This window comes from Triticum urartu, chromosome 4 (assembly GCF_003073215.2).
Source record: "Triticum urartu cultivar G1812 chromosome 4, Tu2.1, whole genome shotgun sequence".
Taxonomy (NCBI): Eukaryota; Viridiplantae; Streptophyta; class Magnoliopsida; order Poales; family Poaceae; genus Triticum; species Triticum urartu.
Genome location: NC_053025.1, coordinates 456,042,007 through 456,049,420, shown reverse-complemented (window position 1 = coordinate 456,049,420; position 7,414 = coordinate 456,042,007). Strand labels below are relative to the sequence as shown.

The window sequence follows — 7,414 nt, the reverse complement described above, 5'->3', positions numbered from 1 at the left end:
TGACATACTGTTTGTCTATGTATTCACACATGTATTATGTTTCCGGTTAATACAATTCTAGCATGAATAATAAACATTTATCATGATATATGGAAATAAATAATAACTTTATTATTGCCTCTAGGGCATATTTCCTTCAGTCTCCCACTTGCACTAGAGTCAATAATCTAGTTCACATCGCCATGTGATTTAACATCAATAGTTCACATCACCATGTGATTAACACCCATAGTTCACATCGACATGTGACCAACACCCAAAGGGTTTACTAGAGTCAATAATCTAGTTCACATCGCTATGTGATTAACACCCAAAGAGTACTGAGGTGTGATCATGTTTTGCTTGTGAGAGAATTTTAGTCAACGGGTCTGCCACATTCAGATCCGTAAGTATTTTGCAAATTTCTATGTCAACAATGCTCTGCACAGAGCTACTCTAGCTAATTGCTCCCACTTTCAATATGTATCCAGATTGAGATTTAGAGTCATCTAGATCAGTGTCAAAATTTGCATCGACGTAACCCTTTATGACGAACCTTTTGTCACTTCCATAATCGAGAAACATATCCTTATTCCACAAAGGATAATTTTGACCAATGTCTAGTGATCTACTCCTAGATCACTATTGTACTCCTTTGCCAAACTCAGGGCAGGGTATACAATAGGTCTAGTACACAGCATGGCATACTGTATAGAACCTATGGCTGAGGCATAGGGAATGACTTTCATTCTCTCTCTATCTTCTGTCGTGGTCGGGTTTTGAGTCTTACTCAACTTCACACCTTGTAACACAGGCAAGAACTCCTTTGACTGTTCCATTTTGAACTACTTCAAAATCTTGTCAAGGTATGTACTCATTGAAAAACTCATCAAGCGTCTGGATCTATCTCTATAGATCTTGATGCTCAATATGTAAGCAGCTTCACCGAGGTCTTTCTTTGAAAAAACTCCTTTCAAACAATCCTTTATGCTTTGCAGAATAATTCTACATCATCTCCGATCAACAATATGTCATACATATACTTATCAGAAATGTTGTAGTGCTCCCACTCACTTTCTTGTAAATACAGGCTTCACCACAAGTCTGTATAAAACTATATGCTTTGATTAACTTATCAAAGCGTATATTCCAACTCCGAGATGCTTGCACCAGTCCATAGATGAATCGCTGGAGCTTGCACCTTTTGTTAGCACCTTTAGGATCGACAAAACTTTCTTGTTGCATCATACACAACTCTTCTTTAATAAATCCATTAAGGAATGTAGTTTTGTTTATCCATTTGCCAAATTTCATAAAATGTGGCAATTGCTAACATGATTCGGATAGACTTAAACATAGATACGAGTGAGAAACTCTCATCATAGTCAACACCTTGAACTTGTCGAAAACCTTTTGCGACGATTCTAGCTTTGTTGATAGTAACACTACTATCAGCGCCCGTCTTCCTCTTGAAGATCCATTTAATCTCAATTGCTTGCCGATCAACGGGCAAGTCAACCAAAGTCCACACTTTCTTCTCATACATGGATCCCATCTTAGATTTCATGGCCTCAAGCCATTTCGCGAAATCTGGGCTCATCATCGCTTCCTCATAGTTCGTAGGTTCGTCATGGTCAAGTAACATGAACTACAGAGTAGGATTACCGTACCACTCTGGTGCGGATCTCACTCTGGTTTACCTACGAGGTTCGGTAGTAACTTGATCTGAAGTTACATGATCATCATCATTAGCTTCCTCACTAATTGGTGTAGTAGTCACAGGAACAGATTTCTGTGATTAACTACTTTCCAATAAGGGAGCAGGTACAATTACCTCATCAAGTTCTACTTTCCTCCCACTCACTTCTTTCGAGAGAAACTCCTTCTCTAGAAAGGATCCATTCTCAGCAACGAATATCTTGCCTTCGGATCTGTGATAGAAGGTGTACCCAACGTTTTCTTTTGGGCATCCTATGAAGACACACTTCTCCGATTTGGGTTTAGCTTATCAGGTTGAAACTTTTTCACATAAGCATTGCAACCTCAAACTTTAAGAAACAACAGCTTAGGTTTCTTGCCAAACCATAGTTCATACGGTGTCGTCTCAACGGATTTAGATGGTGCATATTTAACGTGAATGTAGTTGTCTCTAATGCATAACCCCAACACTATAGTGGTAAATTGGTAAGAGACATCATAGATCGCACCATATCTAATAAAGTACGGTTACGATGTCCGGACACACCATTACACTGTGGTGTTCCCACTAGTAGAAAAAGAGTCAAACGTGAAGCACATTAGTGCCGGTTTGTATTTGAGCTGACACTAATGTATACATTAGTGCCGGTTCCAACGGCTAGCCGGGCCGCTTTCATTAGTACCGGTTCGTGGCGAACCTTTAGCACCGGTTCGTGCCACGAACCGGTACTAATGAGAGTGGTGGCAGGATGTTGTCAGACTGGGGCCCCTCCAGCCCCTTTATTACCGGTTCTTGGCATGAACCGGTACTAAAGGTCGTCCTACATAAACCCTTCATCCACCCGAGCTCACTCTGTTCTTCCCCTTTCCCCTCTCCTCTCTGTTCTTCCCCTCTTCCTCTCGAGCTCATCACACATTTTGCCCAAAATTTGTCAAGATTTGAAGGCCCCCATCCATTCAAATGATCACAAAGGTTAGCAACTTTGTCCTTTCATCTCTCATTGCTAGATTAGCTCTTGCAATGCTTTATATATTGATTAATTTGTGAGTTTAGTAATTTGGGAGGATATATATATATATATGTGCTAGTATTTGATTTATATGCAATTTGAGGTCAAAAATAACACTTAGTTTGCATATGTAGGTGTGGTTTACTTAGTGCCTTCTAAATCTCCGTCGTAACCACCATCGATCGCCCGCATCGTCCCGTAGCCGGCACCACCTTGTGGTGAGCCTCTTGTTCATGAAATTTTATATAAAAATTGATGTTTGTGTGATTTGGATATATAGTTACTCGTATAATTATCTTACCCGTACGTTGTTTGTTATACATATAGTGCCATGGTTTTGATATCCGTCCCCATCGGCCCTCGTCCTTGTTATGATTCGGATGTGGTATATATATTCTCTTTTAAAACTAGTTGCATTTCATGTTTATGACAAATTATGCCCATCAAGTTGACATAGAAATTTTTTCTAGGAGGTATGTGAACCGGAAATTCCAACCGACCCTATTGTCGAGAGGTTAAATTTAGTTGAAAGAGAAAACGAGTACTTGAAAGAAAAATTGAAAAGAATTGAGGGGGAGAAGATGGAATTGGAGTTGCATGTTTCCAATGTCGTCGATGATCACAAGATCAAGATGGAGAAAATGCGCTTGAAGATTAGAAAGATTAGAAAATATGCCATCGATAGTGAGGCTTGGTATCATCATGCTGTTGGATCCATTGTTACCTTAGTTGCGATCTTGATCGTATTTGTTGTTGCATTTAAATGCTTTAGCTAGAGAGTTATTTGTTTGTTGCATTTAAGTGTTGTATGAACTTTATGTATGAACTTGTATTAATTTGGTCTATTCGGTGTTGTGTAATGAAGATGAGCCGGCAATGGATGTACGATGACCGATGATCTCCCCAGTTTGTTGAGGGCGTGCATACTTTTCTGCTTGCGGCTGAGGCAAACAAGCGGGCGAATGGTTTTATGCCTTGTCCATGTGCTCGCTGTAAGAATGGTCACAATTACTCTATGTCAAGAACCATTCACGTCCACCTGTTTAAGTCCGGTTTCATGCCCCACTATAATGTTTGGACCAAGCACGGAGAAAGAGGGGTTATGATGGAAGACAATGAAGAAGAAGAGGACGACGACAGCTATCCTGGCCATGGGTTTCCTGAATACGATGATACAACAATGGGGGAAGAAGCTGAGCCGATAATGCGGGAAGAAGCTGAGCCGGCAATGCGGGAAGAAGCTGAAGAAGAGGCATCAGATGAGCCCGTTGATGATCTAGGTCGGGCCATTGCCGATGCAAAGAGAAACTGCGCAAGTGATTTGGAGAAGAAGAAGTTGCAGCGCATGTTAGAGGATCACAAAAAATTGTTGTACCCGAATTGCGAAGGTGACAAGAAAAAGCTGGGCACCACACTGGAATTGCTGCAATGGAAGGCAGAGAATGGTGTATCTGACAAGGGATTTGAAAAGTTGCTGGTAATGATAAAGGATATGCTTCCAAAAGACAACGAATTGCTCGAGAGTACGTACCAAGCAAAGAAGGCTGTCTGCCCTCTAGGGTTAGAGGTGCAGAAGATACATGCATGCCCTAATGATTGCATCCTCTACCGCGGTGAGTACGAGGATTTGAATACTTGCCCGGTATGCGGTGCATTGCGCTATAAGATCAGGCGCGATGACCCTGGTGATGTCGAGGGCGAGCGCCCTAGGAAGAAGATTCCTGCCAAGGTGATGTGGTATGCTCCTATAATACCACGGTTGAAATGTTTGTTCCAAAACAAAGAGCATGCCAAGGCGATGCGATGGCACAGAGAAGACCGTAAGAAAGACGGAAAGTTGAGAGTACCCGCTGACGGGTCGCAGTGGAGAAAAATCGAAAGAAAGTACGGGAAGGAGTTTGCAGATGATGCAAGGAACGTATGGTTTGATCTAAGCACAGATGGCATTAATCCTTTTGGGGAGCAGAGCAGCAACCATAGCACCTGGCCTGTTACTCTATGTTTGTATAACCTTCCTCCTTGGTTGTGCATGAAGCGGAAGTTCATTATGATGCCAGTGCTCATCCAAGGCCCTAAGCAACCCGGCAACGACATTGATGTGTACCTAAGGCCATTAGTTGAAGAACTCTTACAACTGTGGAATGGAACAGGTGTACGTGCGTGGGATGAGCACATGGGGGAAGAATTCGACCTAAAGGCCTTGCTTTTCGTGACCATCAATGATTGGCCTGCTCTCAGTAACCTTTCAGGATAGACAAACAAGGGATACCGCGCATGCACGCACTGTTTGGACGATACCGACAATATATATTTGGCTAATTGTAAGAAGAATGTGTACCTGGGACATCGTCGATTTCTTCCGAGCAGGCATCCCGTAAGAAAGAAAGGCAAGCATTTCAAAGGTGTGGTGGATCACTGGACGAAGCCTCGCCACCGTACTAGTGCTGATGTACATGATATGGTCAAGGATTTGAAGGTGGTCTTTGGAAAGGGTCCTGGTGGACAACCTGTTCCGAATGATGCTGACGGACGCGCACCCATGTGGAAGAAGAAATCTATATTTTGGGACCTGCCCTATTGGAAAGACCTAGAGGTCCGCTCCGCAATCGACGTGATGCACGTGACGAAGAATCTTTGTGTGACCCTGCTTGGCTTCTTGGGCGTGTATGGGAAGACAAAAGATACACCTGAGGCACGAGAGGACCAGCAACGTATGCACGGAAAAGACGACATACATCAGGGTCATGCAAGCTACGCTCTTACCAAAGAAGAGAAGGAAATCTTCTTTGAATGCCTGCTCAGTATTAAGGTACCGTCTGGCTTCTCGTCGAATATAAAGGGAATAATAAACATGGCAGAGAAAAAGTTCCAGAACCTAAAGTCTCATGACTTCCACGTGATTATGACGCAACTGCTTCCGGTTGCATTGAGGGGGCTTCTACCGGAAAACATTCGATTAGCCATTGTGAAGCTATGTGCATTTCTCAATGCAATCTCTCAGAAGGTAATCGATCCAGAAATCATACCAAGGTTAGAGAATGATTTGGTGCAATGTCTTGTCAGTTTCGAGTTGGTGTTCCCACCATCCTTCTTCAACATCATGATGCACGTCCTAGTTCACCTATGCGAAGAGATTAACGTTTTGGGTCCTGTATTTCTACACAATATGTTCCCCTTTGAGAGGTTCATGGGAGTCTTAAATAAATATGTTCATAACCGTGCTAGGCCAGAAGGAAGCATCTCCAAGGGCCGTCAAAATCAGGAGGTCATTGAGTTTTGTATTGACTTTATTCCTGACCTTAAGCCGATTGGTGTTCCTGAATCGTGGCATAAGGGCAGACTGGATGGAAAAGGAACGCTAGGAGGGAAACAAATAATATGTATGGACGGACATTCTCTCACTGAAGCACACTACACAGTTCTACAGAATTCCGCCTTGGTGGCTCCGTATATGGATGAACACAAGAATTTGCTACGCTCCAAACACCCGGAGCGGTCTGATGACTGGATTACACGTGAACAAACCAGGAGTTTCGCCAGCTGGTTGCAGACACGTACCATGCATGACACCTCTATTGAAGATGGCTTGTACTTGCTGTCCCAGTTACCATCTTCGAATATAATGACTTTCAAAGGGTATGAGATAAATGGTAATACATTTTACACGATCGCCCAAGATAAGAAGAGCACCAACCAAAACAGTGGTGTCCGCTTTGATGCAGAAACCAAGACGGGAAAGGAAACATATTATGGTTATATACAGGACATATGGGAACTTGACTATCGACGTGGTTTGAAGGTCCCTTTGTTTCGGTGCAAATGGGTCAATATGACATGAGGCGGGGTAACGGAAGACCCGCAGTACAGAATGACAACGGTGGATCTCAACAATCTTGCGTATGCAGACGAACCATTCGTCCTAACCAATGATGTGGCACGGGTTTTCTATGTGAAAGACATGTCTACCAAGCCAAGAAAAAGAAAAGATAAGGAAGTGAATGCATCGTACGATGAGCCAAAGCGGCACATAGTTCTTTCTGGGAAGAGAAACATCGTGGGAGTGGATGACAAGACAAACAAGTCAGAAGATTATGAAAAGTTTGATGAAATTGCTCCATTCACAGTGAATATTGACCCGAGCATCCCGTTAAATGATGAAGATTTTCCATGGTTACGGCGCAAAGGGACACACGCGAAGAGAAAGTTTCACACCCAAAGATCTGGGATGTGATCGGCTTCACTATCATCACTTTCTTCTGTGTTTCACACCCAGAAGGGAATCTCTGTAATAGTTAGGGTAGTTAATTATGTGTTTTGGCATTTGAAATGCGAAGAAATTTTATGTGCAAACAAATTATTTCATGCCTTTACTGATTTTTAAAGTTAAGTTATTCACAAACTAGTGATTCACACTAATTTCAAATAATTCAAAATTTAAACTATTCAAATTTGAAAACTACGGGCAATAACAGAAAGTTTGTAATTTTTTGTACCTAAAGCAAAAATATTCACAAAGAAACTCTAACTACACAAAAAAACAACTCAAAAATAAATAAAGCAAAAAAAAAATAAAAAAGCCCGCCTACTAGGTCAGAGCGGCCTGCATACGACTAGAAACCCAACCTGTTGTTGGGCCAGGATGCAGGCCCGCAAAGGCCTAGCAGGCCAACAGGGCAGCACAGAACATGTAGGCCCAGTAGGCCTGCTTTGGAGAGGAGCTCGAGAGA

General features: G+C 42.4%; 1 pseudogene; it reads left to right on the top strand.

Moving 5' to 3' along the window:
• The first annotated feature begins 3,552 nt into the window (after nucleotides 1–3,552).
• LOC125553941 lies at nucleotides 3,553–6,888 on the top strand (annotated as a pseudogene).
• Nucleotides 6,889–7,414: the final 526 nt, after the last annotated feature.